Genomic DNA, 20,135 nt, shown 5'->3' on the forward strand with positions numbered 1-20,135 from the left:
TCTTCAGGCTAAAGTCGATGAGTTAGAGGCTCAGAACAATAAGATAGCGATAAAGAATAAGATCCTCCAGGAGCAGTATGAGAAGCTCTTCAGAATGCTTCATGAAGCTAGGCATACTCAAACACACAAACTCATCGCCCCCGGGGAAGTCAACCACCACCTGGGTGCCCCCCAACACAGGGGATCACCTGCCTTCAACATGGATATCCTTAACGGGGAACGAGTTACTCATCAAGGTGTTGATCAATATGAGACCTCTCCCAACCCAGCTGCTTCGACCCGAAGCAGGAAAAGTGGAGGAAGACACCTTCTCGCAGAAAGAGTAGAAGGATCAAAAGCCGTTTATCGCGACCATTGGGATTTCTTGAGGCAACGTCGAGAGAACCCCATCCACATAAGCTCGAAGGTCAATGACCCAAGGGTTTCTGAAAAATTCGGTTCCCTCCAATGTCCCAAGCCAGCTGCCAATTTAGGGAAGGAGCGACAAGTCCTAGAGGAATATGAAGGTACCGGAAACTTTGGGGTATTTCAACAGGCTCGCCCTGGAAGTCAGTACGGTGAGTCCGAAGAAAAATCTCATGCTCATGATCAAGCTTTCCTACTTTCAAGAGGAAATGGAGACTTACGGAAGAAGGATCCAGCAGCACTTGACTTCACTCAGGACCCCATTGTCCTACAACTCCTTGAGGAAGTAAACAAGTTGAAGGCCGAACGTTAGGCCGAAATACCTGACTGGAACCAACCTAGGCCTGGCCCTCTTATAAGGAGGATCCTCAACACCCCCTTCCAAGCAAAGACAAAACAGAAGCTTGGCTTACAACTCTAAACTGGAAGGGAAGACCCGATTGAACACCTTAAACTCTTTGAGTCCACCATGGCATACCAGATGCACACTGATGAAGAACGATGTCTTCTCTTCCTCTTCACCTTCTCTGGCGTAACTCTGAATTAGTATTGCTGACTTCCACCTGAGACAGTAGACTCATTTGAGGAACTGAGGAAATTGTTTGTCTCTCAACACATGTTCCAGACAGATCGCTTGCATTCCGCAGATGACTTGTACACTATTTGCCAGAAGCCGGATGAGTCACTATGAAAGTATGATGGCCGCTTCAGCCATGAGTATTCTCGTTGCGTGGAGGCAGATGACAAGATAGCCCTTAAAGCTTTCACGGCAGGCCTACGCGATTGTTTCTTCAAGTACATGATCAATGCTAACACTTGGAAGACTTACTCTGAGGTGATGGCACAGCCTTACAACCATGCCTCCGCTGAGGCAATAACATATCAAGGGAAACTCCCTACAGCCATCCCTTATCAGCAAATGGGGAGTGGAAGCCAGATTCAACCGAATGAAAAGACCTCAACCTTCCAAACGGCAGTGACGCTTCCCCCTGCCCTACCTAATGCCTCGCCAAGTCAACAGGCGTATCATTCTCAAGGCAAGAGGAAAAACTTTCATCCTCACCAGTCTTATTTTAGTAAAAAGAGTAAGGGGCACTATCGCGATAACCAAGGGTATCGCCACGATAATGCCCGCCCCCAGACAGTCAACGCAATGGGCCAAACACGTGTCAAGAAGGGTCCTACCCCGAGGTATGAGATATACACACCCTTGAACGCCATGTGCACGGTCATTTACCCCAGTATAGCTCACTTGTTACCGAAGCCAAGGCCGAGGGAGCCAGATTATAAGTCCACGAAGAACACAGGCATGTTTTGTGATTATCATGAATATAATGGCCATGACAGCAAGAAATGTATCACCCTCCGTGATCATATTGAAGCTTTGACACGTGAAGGAAAAATTGACCAGTTCCTCCTCCACCCTCTAAGAGATAACCGCAACCAACGCCAGATAAATGTGATATATTCCATAAGCGGTGGCACACCCATATCTGAATCTTCCAACAGGGCCATGAAAAACAATGAACGAACGTTGAAGCCTGGCCACCAAGTGTTTCACATAGAAGACATTAGAAGAGGCAAGTATCAAAAGCCCAACTAGGATCCAATATGTTTCTACCCTGAGGAAGAAAGAGGTATGATCTATCCTCACAATGACCCACTGATCGTGGAGGCTCACATAGCCAACTTTGACGTAGGACGAATCCTGGTAGACACGGGGGCGTCGGTCAATATCATGTTTGCTGAAGCTTTCAAAACACTTAATGTAGCTGAACACTTACTCAATCACTCAGTTTCTTCTCTAATAAGCTTATCAGGTGACGTCATGCAACCTTTAGGGAGCGTACATTTACCCTTCGCCATCGGTACAGGCCCGTACACAGCCACCATCACCACCAACTTCTTGGTGGTTGACTGCCCAACGACATACAATCTCATCTTTGGGTGCACAGGCATCAATGATCTCAAGGCCATAGCATCCACACATATGCTGTTGATGAAATTTCTAATCCCATATGGCAACGGTTACATCAGAAGAGATCAACTTAGTGCATGATCATGTTATAACACTTCAGTCAAGTAACAACACTTGCTTGTACCCAAAGAAACACTTTCTATACATGACCAAGTTATCAAGACTAGCTCGGACAAAGCCAACTTGGACCTTCATGATGGTAACAATCAACCCGATGATCCTCGGGATGACTCTTTTACCCAGTAAGCACAACCTGCTGAAGAATTGGAGAAGGTCTCTATCTCAAAAGATTATCCAGACTGCATAGTGAAGATTGGCACTACTTTGTCACCACCCATTCGGTTGTCATTAATCTCTTTTTTGCAAGAGAACACTAAAGTCTTCGCCTGGTCATACGAAAACATCTCAGGCATCTCTCCCGATATCATTTGTCATCGCTTGAGTATTAATCCCATGACCAAGCCGGTGAGACAAAAGCGAAGATCTTATGATGCTGAACGATATGAGGCAATGAAGGCAGAAGTCGAAAAACTCAAAAGCATAGGCTTCATCTGTGAAGTCAATTATCCAACATGGGTAGCAAATGTGGTTCTTGTTAAGAAAAATCCGACTAAAGAAAGTCTCTTACTTCAAAAGATCTTGTGGAGAATGTGTGTCGACTACATCGACTTAAACAAATGATGCCCGAAAGATAGTTTTCCCCTCCTTCTCATTGATAGACTTATAGACTCTACAGCAGGGTGTGAACTCTTGAGCTTCATGGATGCTTATTCAGGGTACAACCAAATCCTCATGAACCCTTCGGATCAAGAACACAAAGCCTTCTGTCACATCCCGGCCCGGGGCGGATCACTTCCCGGGCCCGCTCCACTACCGTAGCATGATATTGTCCACTTTGGGCTTACCATTCCCTCACGGTTTTGTTTTTAGGAACTCACAAGCAACTTCCCAGTGGGTCACCCATCATGGGATTGCTCAAGCCCCCTTCTCGCTTAACTTCGGAGTTCCTACGGAACCCGAAGCCAGTGAGCTCCCAAAAGGCCTCGTGCCAGGTAGGGATGGGAATATACATTTAAGGATCACTCCCCTGGACGATGTGGGATGTCACAATCCACCCCCTTAGGGGCCCGACGTCCTCGTCGGCACAACACGACCAGGGTTAGGCTCTGATACCAAATTGTCACATCCCAGCCCGGGGCGGATCACTTCCCGGGCCCGCTCCACTACCGTAGCACGATATTGTCCGTTTTAGGCTTACCATTCCCTCACGGTTTTGTTTTTGGGAACTCACGAGCAACTTCCCAATGGGTCACCCATCATGGGATTGCTCAAGCCCCCTTCTCGCTTAACTTCGGAGTTCCTACAGAACCCGAAGCTAGTGAGCTCCCAAAAGGCCTCATGCAGGTAGGGATGAAAATATACATTTAAGGATCACTCCCCTGGACGATGTGGGATGTCACACCTTCACTACTGACAGATGACTATATTGCTATAAAGTCATGTCATTCGGCCTAAAGAATGCAGGGACGACTTATCAAAGATTAGTCAATTCAATGTTCGCTTAACAGATGGGGAAAACATGGAAGTTTATGTTGATGATATGTTAGTCAAAAGCAAGCATGCTGACCAACACATCGCCAACTTGTCTTAAACCTTCTTCATCCTGAAGAAGTATCGAATGAGGTTGAACCTCAACAAATGCGCTTTCGGCGTGGGCTCTGGAAAATTCTTGGGCTTCATGATTAGTCAATGAGGCATTGAAGCTAACCCCGAGAAGATCAAAGCAATCATAGACATGAAAGAACCAGTAACCTCAAAAGACATCCAGAGCCTTACTGGCAAGGTAACAGCCTTGACCAGGTTCATTTGTAAGGCCACAGACAAATACGCTCATTTTTTCAAAGCACTTAAGGGAAGTAAGAAGTACATTATGTGGACTGATGAATGCGCCGAAGCATTTAAGAACCTCCAGGAGTACATGAGTAAAGCCCCTCTGCTTTCCAAACCTGAAGTTGGTGACACCCTAATTGTCTATCTGTTTGTCTCGGCTTCGGCAGTTAGTTTCGTCCTCATTCGTAGGGATAATAGTATCGAACGACCTGTCTACTACGCTAGCAAGGCTTTACAAGATGCGGAGACACGATACTCCAACATTGAGAAATTAGCTCTAGCATTAGTCATGTTTGCTCGGAAACTTCGCCCTTACTTCCAAGCACACTCCATCATCGTGCTTACCAATCACCCTCTTCGACAAATACTTCAGAGTCCTGACACTTCGAGGCGAATGATCAAATGGGCAATAGTACTAGGAGAGTTTGACATCTCCTACCACCCAAAGCCAGCTGAGAAAGGCCAAGCAATTGCAGATTTCATCGCCAAATTCACTTATCCTGTTAACATTTCTCCTACACTTGAGGCAGTGACTTCATCACCCACCGGAAGCCTGGAAGATAGAACCAACATTACCAGTATGGACTCTGTATGTTGATAGTTCATCCAACCAACAGGGTTATGGAGCACGACTAGTCCTGACTACCCCCGACAAAGTGGCAATGGAGTATGCTCTTCGCTTCAAATTCAAGGCGTCAAACAATGAAGCCGAGTATGAGGCCCTTTTAGCAGGCTTACGTTTGGCCAAACACCTTGGAGTTAAACAAATTAATATCTTCAGTGACTCCCAATTGGTGGTTAACCAGGTCACGAACAACTTTGACGTTAAGGATAATTCCATGGCAGCGTAGCTTGCGCAAACATAACTTTTGCTCAAGCACTTCCACTACCAGATCACCCAGGTCCCTCGAACGGCAAACAGTCATGCAGACATTTTGGCTTGCCTCGCCTCAGCAGTGGAAGACAAGATTGGGAGAAAAATTCATGTCGAATTGTTGGCAGCATCAAGCATCATGGTTGCAGAAGTGTGCAACTTACAACAAAGGGATAACTGGATCACCCTGATTTATAAATTCTTTGCTCATGACACCTTCCCAAATGATAAAGTCCAAGCTAAGCAGATTCGATACAAGTCTACCCGCTACCTAATCATTAATGACCATCTCTACAAGCGAGGTTTTAACCTACCATACTTACGGTGCCTCACACCTGCAGAAGCGAAAATTATCGTTCGAGAAATACATGAAGGAGTCTGCGGAGATCATGCTGGATCTCGATCCCTAACACATAAGGCTTTTCGCCAAGGATATTACTAGCCAACACTCCACCAAGATGCCATTTGAATATCCCGCTCATGTGATAAATGTCAACACTACGCAACTATTCATCATTCCCCTCCCGAACCTCTTACTTCTATGATCATCCATACGAAGTCTTCTATTTTTACCTCAGTAATGGTTGCCAAGGGTTCTACTTCGGCCCACTTTGTAAAGTAGTCAACTTTTGTAACGATTGCATAGCAGACCTTGCCCTTCCCATCCGGATAATTTGATGTTACCTCGAGTTACTGCATGAAGGAAAATGTTAAACGCAAGAAGAAACTACAAATAGCAAACAATGCGAACAATGGATACATTACAACCTACAGTCTGGAAGTGAGTGAGAACACGTCGCTCAAGCGTGACACCCCTAACATGCTCCCAATCATTATAAAGAAAGCACCAACGATTTTTCCAAGTGCAATACGCCTTTTTCTTACTAAAGACAATACGCTATCTCTCACTCCGACATGCACACTCGGCATACCCAGGGCATGCTTTCACTGGGCGCATCTTATAGCAATAGCACCACTGATGGAAGGAAGGCGCACCTAACCCACATTCCATCCAAATAATATAAAACCCGATCAAGGTATCCCAAAAACCAGGATTGAGTTCCTCATACGCATATCCAATGAAAGATAACATCCGTTGCAACCAAGGGTGCAAAGGCAACTTCACCCCTAAGGTCAATAATATTTGGGAATAGAACATTACATGACCTTTGGGCAGTTCAGAGGGCAATTCTTCATGATGTACCAAACGCATTCCTACACTGCTGGGGATACTACATGACTGCCTTAGGGCTTCAAGCTGTCTTTCGCTATCTAACAAGTTTTTCTCTAAAAGGTCCGCTGTGAACTCAGAGCGAAATATGGGTATGGCATAAAAAACAACCCCCCTCACCCACTGACATGAAGGAGGAAGAACCAATATTGGCTAAGGTTTGACAATTGCGAAAATCATCCAACGTTTCTTTGGTACAAGACTCCAACAACGGGTCTGAAGACTCCAACATTGCAAGCTCAAACCTAGAGCTAAAGCTAGGGGAGCCCTTATCACTAGGACTTCCAGACTCTGCCATCTACAACAAACAGAAACAAACTCTATCACTACATGAAAGATCGAAACATAAGGAAGTTCCTAGGGCATGAAGAAAAACTCAACCAGTTCATCATGTTCTTAACCAAAAACATGAACACTCAAACAATTCAACAAGAATGAAAGCATGCGATCTAGTAGAGAAGACTACCAACCTGAAAATGGTGCAAAGCAATGCCGAAATCCCTCTCAACCAGAGAACACTCCGTCTTCCAAAATTACTACAAAATGAGCAAATGAAGGCAAGGTAAAGAGTGGAGACTTATCCTTCTTATATAAGTTCAACAGGACCAAAGAAATTCAAAATTCAAAATTCAAATTCAAACCATGAGAAAGCCCCACGTGGAAAGTCTTCAAACTTCCACACAAGCTAGGGAATTTCAAACTTCACATTTTCCGTTCCCCCACTTCAAAAAAATTAAAAAAAAAACAAAAAAAAAAGGGAAAAGAAGGGGAACACAACAACTTCATCAATGGAAGACAACTACAAATGTTAAAAGCCTCACACACTCTTGATCAAGATAGTGTGAAGCAAAACCAATTTATGGTGCCAACAAAAGCTTCAACAAATGAAGGGCAACTACAAATGTCAAAAGCCTCACACACTCTTGATCAAGATAGTGTGAAGCAAAACCAATTTATGGTGCCAACAAAAGCTTCAACAAATGAAGGGCAATTACAAATGTCAAAAGCCTCACACACTCTTGATCAAGATAGTGTGAAATAAAGGTCCACCTACAAAGTTTCACCCTTCAACCACAAAACTTCAACTACAAAACTTCAACCACAAAGCTTCACCTACAAAGTTTCAACCATAAAGCTTCACCCTTCAACCACAAAACTTCAACTACAAAGCTTCACCTACAAAGCTTCACCAAATGGAGAGCAACTACAAATGTCAAAAGCTTCACATTCTCTTGATCAAGATAGTGTGAAGCTAAATCAAGTGTGGTGTCCTAAAATAGCTTCAATCATTCAAGCTATATACCCAAACAAAAACCCACAAACAATACACCTTACCTATTTACTTATATATGCTTCCAAACTTATTATAATAGAGTAAACAACAAGTCAAAGTTTCACATTTAATGGTGAACAAAAGTACAAGAAATCCACCAGTAATGAAGGAGCTACAAAAACTGGAATCTCCCCCAAACTAGAAATCCAACCCAAGCAACCTTTCTCTTTCTCTCCCTCTTCCATCCCCTTTTATCTATCAAATTTCTGCAACTTCTGCTCTTCTTCAATGGAGCTGAATTTTGGACATCTTATAGTCCTTGAGCAGATGAACAACTTTCAAGAAGTAACTGTTTCTGTTTAAGCGACGGAAGTTAGAGTATTGAAGATCCAAACATGACGGTCAGATTTCTGCAAACTTCAAAGATGCCGTAGTGTTTCGAAGATCTGGAAATCTTTAACCGTTAGCTTGTTCTGAATTTTTGATATGTTATAGAAGAAAGGATGATAAACAACTTTGATGAAGAAAGTATGTTGATCTGAACAAGATAAAGTGGAGTTTCAAAGCCCACAACGGGTCTGACGGGTTGACAGGAAAATAACGAACAGTCACTTATCATACCTGAATTTCTGGAGTTGTACTGCTTCGATGGACCTCAAATTTGGATATGTTGTAGTACACGAGTTAAGGAACAACTTTCATGAAGACAACTTTGTGATTTGAGCTATAGACGATGGTGTTATATTGAAGAGCTACAGAGGAGAACAATGGAAGCTGCGCAGAAAGGGAGAAAAACTGAGGAAGAAGGCACGGGTGGTGCATTCAGACAAAACTAGGTTTAGAGCAGGCCTTGGGCCCTGGGTCCTCAGGCCAACAGTCAAACAATAGCCTAAGAAGGGTGCTAGTCTTGCATTTCACAACAAAGACACGGGCCTCCTCTTATTCTTTGGGCCTAGCAACCTTAAAAAAAAAAAAAAAAAAATGTATATATATATATATATGAAGGCGGAATTTTGGGTAATCACTTAGAAAGGAAAATGGTGAAGTTTTGTTTGGAAAATTGCCTACTAGCAAGACACCTCCCTCGTCAACTCCCTCGACCGGAGACTTGGGGGACTCCTACCATATACCACTACACCTTGGTACTCATAAATTTCATGACTACTCAGTGCCTTGGATTTTTCAAGTCCCCAACCGAGAAGTTTTCCTCACTCGGGAAATTAAAGGAGCATTATTTCAACATGCATGATCCACCCACGAAGTTTTAACATGCAAACTTCAACAAAATAAAAAAAAAATTCAAAGAACTCAGTGAAGGATGCCTTAGTGTATTTAACACAATATGTTGAATAAAGTAAAGTTTATTTATTGATATCTTCGATAAATTACAAACACGTGCATACACATTAATCAAAACAAACAAACAGGAGGGGGCCTTCACAAAGGTTGCTCTGGAGAAGCGGCAAAGCCCCAGAAATAGGAGGCACTAGAGGGTGATTATTTGAAGCCTCAGTACTGGGCAGAACCCCAGAAAGAGGAGGCACCAGAGGTTGATCATTTGGAGCTTTAGTATGTGGTACAGCCCTAGAGGACGAAGACAGAAAATGCTTTTCGAACAAACTCACAAACCTTTGATGATCACTTAAAATCTGACCCTCGGATTCCTGTAACTGGTCAAGCTTTCTCTTCGTGTTTGTAGCGTAGCTATATGCGAGCATGTGCAACTGTTTATTCTCTTGATTAAGCCCTCTGATCTCCTGTTTGAGACTTATCACCTCAGCCGCCAACGATTCAACTTGGCGGGTTCGAGCAAATAAGCGTTGGGCCATATCAGACATTGAACCTGCACATTGAACACTGAGAGCCAGAGAATACTTAACAGCCAACTCATCAGACCGCTTGGAAAGTAGTCTGTTGTCTTTAGGAGTGAGAATATTCTTGGCCACCACCGCAGCGGTTATGTCATTCTTCATCACAGAGTCCCCGATGATAAGGGGACCAGTAAGAGATAAGAAAGATGAGCGCCATATGTTATCTTGAGGAGACATGGCTACCTCTACCACAGCATTCAAGTCCAAACGACGGTCGGACGGGCTAGACATTTTCAGAAAGGATGAAGAAAAAATGAGGTATAGTAAATCTCAGAAGTATGAAAATAAGGGAAAAATTCATACAAGTAATAACTTTCTAAACGTACTCCTTGAACTTAATTGGTGCCCCTATAAAAGAAAGAGCCAGATCTTCAACAGGGCTGCTTGTTCAAAAATCAAAGAGGCACCACTCTCCGAATTTCGAGAAACGGATTTCCTGAGTAAAAATTTATTAGCAATCTTCACACGCAACATCAGTTCCTCAGATACCAAGGACAACTTTGCCAAAGAACTCTGATAAAGTTAAGACATGTAAATTTTGAAAGTCCAGCTACTTTACTATTACCCAGAAGGGTCAAGGAACAACACCACTGCTTGATAATTGGAAAATCCTTATGTGTGTCAACCTTCGCGCTCCGTGGCAAAGCAGACTTGCAAAAATGCCCAATCTTTCTTCACACCCGAGAAAGCACTCCCAACAAGATTGCTTGCCCAGAAATCGAAGAGGCACCGCTCTCTAAATCTCGAGAACCATAACCCCAACAAGATTACTTGCTCAGAAATCGAAAAAGCACCGCTCCCCGAACTTCGATAATCGGATTTCCTTGGATAAAATTTGTCTACAATCTCCACACGCAACATCAGCTTTCTGGATATCATAAACTACTTTTTCAAAGTGCTCTTACAAAGTTAAAACACGTGAACCTTGCAGCAACCACTACATTGCTTTGACCGAGAAGGGTAAAAGAACAGTATTACTATTTGTGGGAAGAATTCCTATATATGTCGACCTTCATCCTCAACAGCCAAGCAGACTTGCTAAAAAATGCTCAACCCTTCCTCACATCCGAAAGGGCACTCCCAATCTAGCCTATCAAAATACTCCGTTTTCTTCCCCCTCGATAATACCTCTGCCAACTAACCACATCAAAGCAAGAATATCTCATATCACCAGGGTTGAAAGCAAGAGTATCCCATATCATGCTTTTTCCCTGTCTTTTCCTTTGCCCTTACTCTTACCTGCAGGGCAAGGAGAAATAATGCAATCAGTCGGAACCTGAAATCAAACTTCCGATCTGGGACTGATTACCCGGAACCTTTGCCTGGTTGCTTGCCTAGCATTGCTCTCGAGTACTCATCCTCAACTGTTGTCAAGGTCACAAATTCCTTCGGTAAATACCGCATAACAGTTGGTACGATATTGGCTCTTTACACTGAAGCTGCCAAGCATGGATGAATCGTTGGGAAATAATGCTCTGAAGTACCATTTAAATGCAAAGGTTGTGCACCATTTCTGTTATACAAAAGATTAAAGCAGAAGGTTCAACAACGAGCTGGAATAAATCACTATAACACGACACCTTTCTTGTAGAACTGCACAACCCAGACGGAAGAGTTTAAGTCAAATCCAAGCTCAGCATCGTTGCCCTTATTAAAGAGATCGAGAAGCCCTAAAAACCTTTTGCTAGCACCATCGTCGAAGAACAAAGCCTCGACATACCACATCCACTACTTTATCAACAGCAAAAGTATCCCATATCATTAAGATCAAACATACTCCAGATTTGACGGAATTGTTTTGACCCTCAAATTCTGGAGCTAACTCGCTCATTTGGAGGAAACTAGAAAACCCTCCAGCCCAGTTCAAGAATACACCTGTGAAAAGTCAAGTACAACAAAGCACGTGCCGATTCGTCCGTCTTATCCAAAAACAAGAGTACCTCATATCATCTCTTCTCCCTGTTTCTTCTCTTTATCCTTGTTGCTGAATGAGAGACAATGAGGATAAGCACAATCAGCCGGAACCCAAGACCAACCTACCGATCTGAGACTGATTGCTTGGAACTCTGATTGCTTACCTTGTCTGTCACCTCCTTCGGCAGATCTCCTTGCTTAAAGACGTAGGAGACTCCTACTATATAGTTTGTATCGCACTTGACCAAACCCAAAACTACAAGTAAGCTTCAAATGAAAATGATACATTACCTTGCGCGTCAACGCCAACTAAAGATACCACACCTAGATGAAGGAAAAGTACTTCCAAGAAAAGATGCCACATCTACTTACAGGACAGAGAAGGCAAATGAAGGCGACACCACACTTCGGTACTTGGAAGTTTCGTGATTACTCAATGGCTTGGATCTTGCAAGTCCCCAACCGAGGAGCTTCCTTCACTCGGGAACTTAGGGGAGCACTGTTTGTACCATACTTTACCAATTCCGAAACTACTGAGCATCGGTCAACAGTATACCGTCAAGGACCCACAAGACTTTTCCTCCAACCAGGAGGCCAATCACAGTGCAACACGTGTCGATATCAGAGGCCAATCACAACATGACACGTGTCAATGTCAGAACAAAACTAGAAACTCTCTTCTATAAAATAGGATCATTCACCCACAATAATCTCTAATGTCATTTGTACTAAACTATTCACTAGAACTCACTAAAAGAGAGCTTGAACGTATGTATTTGTGTAAACCCTTCACAACTAATGAGAACTCCTCTACTCCATGGACGTAGCCAATCTGGGTGAACCACGTACATCTTGTGTTGTTTGCTTCCCTATCTCTATTTATTTACATACTTATCCACACTAATGACCAGAGCAACCTAGCGAAGGTCATAAACTTGACACTTTTTGTTGTACCAAAGTCCTCGCCGATTTTGTGAATCAACAATACTCTTAGCTGCTCATGGAGTGATACTTACATACAACATCGTTTATATGCTCCCATGTGTCTTTTTTTTTTTTTTTTTTTTTTTCCTTTTTGCATTTCAAGTGACCAAAGAAACTAAGGTCATCTACAATAGAATGCCAAATGGAGGGATATAGTCTTTTTGATTAAAAACTCATCTCCAATGGAGGGCAAAAAAATTAGCTCATATTGAAGTTTGTTATTATCTATTGAAAAAAAAAAAAAACCATGAATTAAACTAATTTATGAAAGAAAATGAATGAGTCAGGTTTATGATAGGAGCATATTCATGCGACTTAAATGGCTTGTTCTCGTACATTTACGTTATGTTTCTTTAGTTATTTTAGTCCTTTATGCTTCTTTTGTGTGTTTTCAGGATCATAAGACGTGTATTGACGAAATGATGCATTGTGGAGTGTTTTGGGGCCTTTTGGAGCACTGTTGGGCTAAGGATGGATAGCTTATGCTTGGAGCCCAAGTGTTGGATGAAATTGAAGGCCTTGTATGCACTTGAGGACACAAAACAATGGCCCTAACCCAATTACATAACACCTTGCCATGGGCTTAACACAAACACCATTCCTTGCCATGCAAGGGGGAGCAATTTGGGTCCATTTTATGCACTTAAACCTTAGCCCAATTCCACACCATTGCAGCCAAATCCATTCTTTGCCATGCACATTCACCACCAATTCAACCACATGCACTTATTCCTCCATCATTGCACAACATTGCAGCCACATGCACCAAAAACACCCAATGCCGTGCACTTCCCTTGCCATTTTCAGCCATCACACTTCATCATTGCAGCCACCATTCACCCTAGTTGTCAATCACATACTTTCCCATTGTATAATACATCCACATGCATCTTTAACCAACAAACAAATCAGCCACAACACTCAAACACACTCAATGCCGTGGGGTACCATGCAATTCCAGCAATTCCAGCTTTCCAACCTAGCCACATTCACATGCATTCACTCATAATCATTCACCAAACTTGCAGCCACATTTCCACCTATTCCTAGCTGTCATGTTCCCTCTCATTTACCTATAAATAAGCATGCATTGCAGCCACAATTCATTGATTCCATTCACAACACAACACACAACACAAACACACATCCTTTGCCGTGCATCACCTTCCATTTTGTGCAGTTTTTCTCCTCCATTGCAGCCACTATCCAACCATTCCCCACTCCATTCCACATACACCTAAAGCCCTAAACATCTCCTTAGACCTTGTGCCACAACGAAGAGGAAGAGAAGAGTGCCTAAACGTTCATACAATTCAAGTTTGAGTTGTTGGAATGTTTAGGTGTTTCTTTGATTTCAATGTTTAAATTCAATTCTCTTTGTCTTGTACGTATGAGGAACTAAACCCCCTTTAGCTAGGGGGTGATTCGAAACTATGTTTATGCTTTCAATATGAATTGATTACCTTTGGTTGGAATTTCATAAGTTGTGAATTCAATTTGTTTAACCGTTTGATTGATAACTTATTTATGTATGTTTATTGAGAGTGCACGCTTAATCTTCATGCATGAATATGACGCTAGAATATAAGTGAGTTTCACCTAATCGTTACGAACTTATATTCACAAGTAGTGAAGGTTGCTTATAAACAATCGCGTTAAATGAATTCTTGGCACGAGTTTCATGCTCATCATAGTAACGAATGCCTCGTCAACACTTATAGTTTTCACGTTGCTTAATGATCTTTGATTGTATCTTTATTGTGCTTTTCACGTAAAGGACTTTTGAAGAATGTTGTGAATTGCGTTGCGCAAACCCATCCAATTCATTAACTTAAGGAAAACTTGACGGTTAATTTAAGCGGACCTAATTAACCTAGGGTGTTGAGTTTCATAATTTATCGAAAGACCAACTGAAAATCATTTTTTATGCAAGTGTAACATGTGTGGAGAAGAACCCCTTGGCTATTCCATCATCCATATTTTTATCACATTCATATTTACGTTTTGTCCTTAATTATAATCTTTTCATTTAATTTAATCTTGCCCAAACACATTTCCCCCATATTTCGTTGAGTCTTAATCATTCATATTTGTTTTATTTTTGTGTTTTTAAGTATTTGAAGTCGTGTGTACTTGCTTTGCGTTTTTGTTAAGAAGTTAAGTGTTTTAAAAGCTAGTTTTATTTATTTAAGTCAAGTGTTTAGCACCCCTAGTTAATCCCCGGTTAGAACGATCCCTACTTACATCATTACTACAATTGTCACAAATAGGGTTTAATTTGTGTGCGTATAAATCTCGCATCAAATTTTGACGCCGTTGCCGGGGATTGGCAAAGTTGCTAATCCCTTGTCTTGAGTCTTGTTTAAATTGTTTAGTTTCTGTTTTGTTTTAATTTTTTTTGCACCGTGTGTATGTGTTTTGTTTTTTTTGTGCCGTGTGTGGCAACTTGTTTTCTTACTTGTGCCAAGTCTATTAAGTTGGTTACTTATCTTGTTTACTTTTGTGTGTAGGTACTAGTTTATGACCCGTAGCTCACAACCTGTTCGTGAGCATATCTCCGACTTTGACGGTGATTTCGAGAGGACTTTGAGAAGGAACAAGAAATTGCAAGAGTCTAATCCTCCTAGTCCCGAACCTAAAGTAGAAGAGGAAGCCACGGATTGGGTTAAAGAGGAAGTACCAACCATGGCCGTGGACAATCGAACCATCAAAGAGCTTTCTGCCTCGGGTTTGGCCAATGCAGCCCTTTTTTGCATTCAATACCCCGCGGCTGCCCAAGGCAAGACCGATGAATTCGAGTTGAAGTCAAGCTTGTTGCACCGCATTCCGAAATACCATGGGCTTTCCATGGAAGATCCCAACAAGCATCTCAAGGAGTTCGAGGTTGTTTGTTCGAGCATGACACCCATAAATGTCGATGGGAACATTCTGATGATGAAGGCTTTTCCATTCTCTCTTGTGGAAAAGGCTAAGGATTGGCTTTATGAATTGGCACTCGGGACCGTTACTTCTTGGGAGAGCATGAAGAGAGCGTTCTTGGAGAAGTTCTTCCCTACTTCAAAAGTCATTCTCTTGAGGAAGAAAATTAGCGGAATCCAACAAAGTCAAGGAGAATCTTTTCCGGCATACTACGAGCGTTTTAAAGCCCTTGTTGCATCATGTCCTCAACATCAAATGAAGGAGGAGCTTCTCCTTCAATACTTCTATGAGGGCCTTCTTCCCATTGAAAGGCAAATGCTCGATGCTTCGGCGGGAGGTGCATTGGTGGACAAAACACCTATGGCAGCCAAGACCCTAATTGCAAACCGTGCTCTAAGTGCACAACAATATGAAGGACTTGGGCAAAGGGACCCCCCACGGCAACAAGTGAATGAGGTAAATTCTCAATCCGACCTTCAAACTCAAGTAACTAATCTTACTTCTCTTGTGTCTCAGATGGCCGAAGGAATGAAGATCCAAAGTCCAATTGTATGTGGCGTATGTTCTATTCAAGGTCATCCTTCAGAAAAGTGCCCTCAATTGATTGAGAATGGTGGGTGGGAGAGTGCAAACGCCATTGGATTTCCAAGCCAAAATCAACCAAGGAATGATCCATATTCTAATACATACAATCCGGGTTGGAGAGACCATCCAAACTTCAAGTGGAGGGAGCCTCAACAACCTTACCAACAAAGAGGCTTTAGGCAGCAACCCACGGGGTTCTACACCAAGCCATTCGGCTCCAATTTAAACCAAGCACAACCTGCCCAAAACAATCAAGGTACGTCGTTGGACAATGAAACACTTCTTAAGATACTTACCAATTTGTCTCAGGGGCAAGAGAATCAAACCAAAGCCATGCAAAACCAAGACAAAAGGGTGGATCACTTGGAGAAACAAATTGGGCAAATTGCGGAGTTTGTAGGACAATTCCGAGACCAAGGCAAGCTCCCTAGCTCAACAATTGTCAATCCAAATGGAGGGTTCGAATCTGCCAAGGCAATCATGTTGAGAAGTGGTAAGGAGGTCGGAACCACCCCAAGGCCGTCCAAAACAAGTCAAGAAGAGGATATGTTGCTACAAGAAGAGGAGGAACAAGCAAAGAAGGCCACGGCAAGGGTGAAAGAAACTTTGCCGCAGCCCCCTATTGTGCCAAAACCGTCCAACACGCCTAAGGTAAGTCCAAATTCGACTTTGTCAAGTTCTATTCCACTAAATGTGCCATTTCCTAGCAGGTTTAGGCAATCAAAGAAGGAGGAGAGTGAAAATGACATTCTGGAAACCTTTAGGAAAGTTCAAGTCAACATTCCGCTCCTTGATGCAATCAAGCAAGTCCCTAAGTATGCCAAGTTCTTAAAAGAGCTTTGCACAACGAGGAAGAGGATTTCAAACAAGGAAGTGGTCCAGGTAAGTGATAATGTGTCTGCAGTGCTACAAAGGAAACTACCACCTAAATGCAAAGATCCGGGTAGTTTTACAATTCCGTGCGTTATTGGTAATACTAAGTTTGAACAATGCATGTTAGACTTAGGGGCTTCGATTAATGTTATGCCATATTCTATTTATGCATCTATGAACTTAGGTGAGCTTAAAAATGATGGTGTGATAATTCAATTAGCCGATCGTTCTAATGCATATCCAAAGGGTGTTTTGGAAGATGTTTTGGTACAGGTTGGTAACTTGATTTTTCCAGCGGATTTCTACGTGCTTGACATGGAGGACTCACCCCACTCCACCCCATTGCCGATTTTATTAGGGAGGCCCTTCATGAAAACAGCCCGCACCAAGATAGATGTGTTTAAAGGAACTTTAACGATGGAATTTGATGGGGAAGTCATTGATTTCAATCTTTCTGAAAGTATTAAATTTCCTAAGGACGATCATTCTTGCTTTTCTATTGATATAATTGATGATTTGGCGCAGGAATTTTGCGATTCTTTGGAGAGGGATACACTTGAAACAACAATTGCACAAGGAATTGGGCAAAAATCTGGTTTTGCCGTGCCTAGAAGTGTGGAAGAGGCCGAGACAGTGGCTGCCCTTGAGTCACTACCTCAACACCACGGTAAGCCTTCTAACCCAATTTCAATTTCAGTTTCCACTAATAAGTTGTTACCCTCAGTGATTCAGGCATCCACTCTAGAACTTAAAACATTAACGGATCATCTCAAATATCAATTCCCATTCAAAGATCAATTTTATACCGTGGGCTCCAATGGGGAATGAGCATACCATCGTCCGGCTGCAAGACGATAAAGAAAGCGCTAATTGGGAGGCAACCCAATACAAGTTTAAAAAAAAAAAAAAAAAAAAAAAAACATGGCAGAATGATGAAGCCTTCACAAAGGATGTTTACGTGAAGCCCCACTACGAGGCATCGGAGCGGGAGGCATCGAAGCGGGAGGCATCGGAGCTAGATCATTCGAGGCCACAATACTTGGTGGAACGCTGGATGACCCAGGAAAAATGTGCCTCTGGAAGAAAGCCGCAAGCCTGTGACAGTCACTTTGAATGCGACCATTGGATTCTTGCAGCTCATCAAGCTTCCTCTTCATGCCCGTCGAATAGTTGTTTGCAAGCACATGCAAACTTCTATTCTCATACTTCAGCTGCTTGATCTCTTGCTTGAGATTTTCCACCTCTGCCATCAACGATTCAACCTGACGAGAGCGAGCAAGTAGGCGTTGGCCCATGTTGGACACAGAGCCTGCACATTGAACACTGAGAGCGAGGGACTCTTGAATGGCCAACTCATCGGACCGTCCTGAAAGCAGCCTACTATCATTAGGAGTGAGGAGGTTTCTAGCTACTATCGTAGCTGTTGTTGCATCCGTCATCATGAAGTCTTCACCTGTAAGAGGACCGTTAGAAGATAAAAAAGAAGGGCGCCATACATTACCTTGACGGGGCGCAACCGGATCGCTGCTGAGACTCAAATCTAAGCAAAGGTTCGATGAGTTAGTCATTTTTCAAAGGTGTTCAAAGAGAAGGGTGGGATGGAGTAAATTTTCAAAGGGCCGGAGACGATTCTCAAGAATGGGAAATCTTCAGAGTGTGCATGTTGGGGTGATCGATACCGCTATAAAAAGCCAAGCGACACGACCACCGATTCAAAAATTCAGATTTTCCTGCGTGAAGTTCGGCGACGCGTTCGCGGCTTTTCAGAAAACGCGTTCAACTTTGTCAAAAGATATCTGACAAAGTCGAAAACAAGTGGAGGCCATCATCGCAACTACACATCTTTAGCCGACAAGCGCAAAGTTCGGCGACGCTTTCTCTGCTTTTCAGAAAACTCGTACAGCTTTGTCAAAAGTGGCGTTCGTTCAGAAATCGAAGAGGCGTCGTTCAGAAATCGAAGAGGCGTCGTTCAGATATCGAAGAGACGTTTGTCGACAAGGGTAAAAAAACAGTACCACCACTTGCTATTGAGAAATCCCTATATATGTCGACCTTCATCTCTTATGGCAAGGCAGACCTGAAGAAAATGCCCAACTCTTCCTCACCTCTGAGGGCGCACTCCCAGCAAAGTCTTTCGAAATACTCAATTTTTTTTTCTTCCCCAAAGATGATACCAGATGCCTGGAGTATAGATGACCCAGGAGGAAACGGTAGATTGAAGCATGTGCTGATTCATTCACCGCTTCTTCAAAAGCAAAGGTATCTCATATCATCAAGGTCAAAAGCAAAAGTATCTCATATCATGCTCTTTCCCTGTCCTTTTCTTTGTCCTTGTTCTTACTCGCATGGCAAAGTGAAAGAAGCAATCAGCCGGCACTTGGAGTCAGTCTTCCGATCTGGATCCGACTGCCTGGAATTTATTCCTGGTTGCTTACCTAGCGTTGCTCTCGAGTAGTCATCTTCAACGGTTGATACACTTCCAGAGAAGGGACTACTCCTGCAAAGATTGAACAAAGAAACAGATAAAAGGGGTAAGCTCAGACCTTCGGGGGAGACCAAAAGAATCCTGCTGCCCAGTTCAAGAGTAGCACAAAGGAAAATCAACGAGTGGAGGAGACCAAAAGAATCCTCCAACCCAGTTCAAGAGTAGCCTGTGGAAAATCAACGATGGGAGGAAACCAGTTCAAGAATGAGCCTGTGGAATCACCAACATCAAGCCTCAATGCAATCAACAAAGAGAAGATGGAATTTACATTCCACAACCAGATTTGCGTCTCTAAACTCTTCTCTTTGTTATTTACATTATGCCATGTTTAGTGTGTTTAAGTTGCTGTTTTTATGTTTAATTTTGTTTGGTATGATTTTAAGCTTAAAACATTAAGGACAATGTTTGATTTAAGTGTTGGGGGGGGGGGTAACTAAGTATATTTGATGCAAATTCGTGGATTTTATCACCCTTAACTTCAAGTGTTGTTCCTTGCTGTTTTAAAATGTTTTTAAGCTGTTTTAGAGTGTTTTAGTATGTTTTGTTTTTATAACATGTTTTGAAAAACCTAAAAAGAGTGTTTTGAGTAGTTTTTGTGTGTTTGTGTTTTAGGGTACCTTCCAACACAATGATAAGGATTTGGTTTGTAATTGCATGACTGTTAAAAAGAGTTATAAACATGGAGAAAAGTTTGATTTACTCTTGGTATATGCTTAGTTATGGTTATAATGTATGACTTCACATGCAATCATAAAAGAAAAATTCGTTTTTGTAACATGCTTGAAGGAAGGAACTCATACAAACGCTACAACCTTGTGAGACTTGAGCCTAAACGTTCTTTGGAGAGTTATAA

General features: G+C 42.5%; 1 long non-coding RNA gene across 1 annotated transcript; it reads right to left on the reverse strand.

The window, feature by feature from the left end:
• Positions 1–7,753: 7,753 nt before the first annotated feature.
• On the reverse strand, positions 7,754–8,450 carry LOC148697800 (uncharacterized). The gene is made up of 2 exons (XR_015960298.1): positions 8,273–8,450; positions 7,754–8,097 (listed from the first exon to the last, which is right to left on the reverse strand). It is a non-coding gene; the product is annotated as an uncharacterized LOC148697800 (long non-coding RNA).
• Positions 8,451–20,135: the final 11,685 nt, after the last annotated feature.

This window comes from Pyrus communis, chromosome 3, assembly GCF_041283825.1.
Source record: "Pyrus communis isolate YQ-2024b chromosome 3, ASM4128382v1, whole genome shotgun sequence".
NCBI lineage: Eukaryota > Viridiplantae > Streptophyta > Magnoliopsida > Rosales > Rosaceae > Pyrus > Pyrus communis.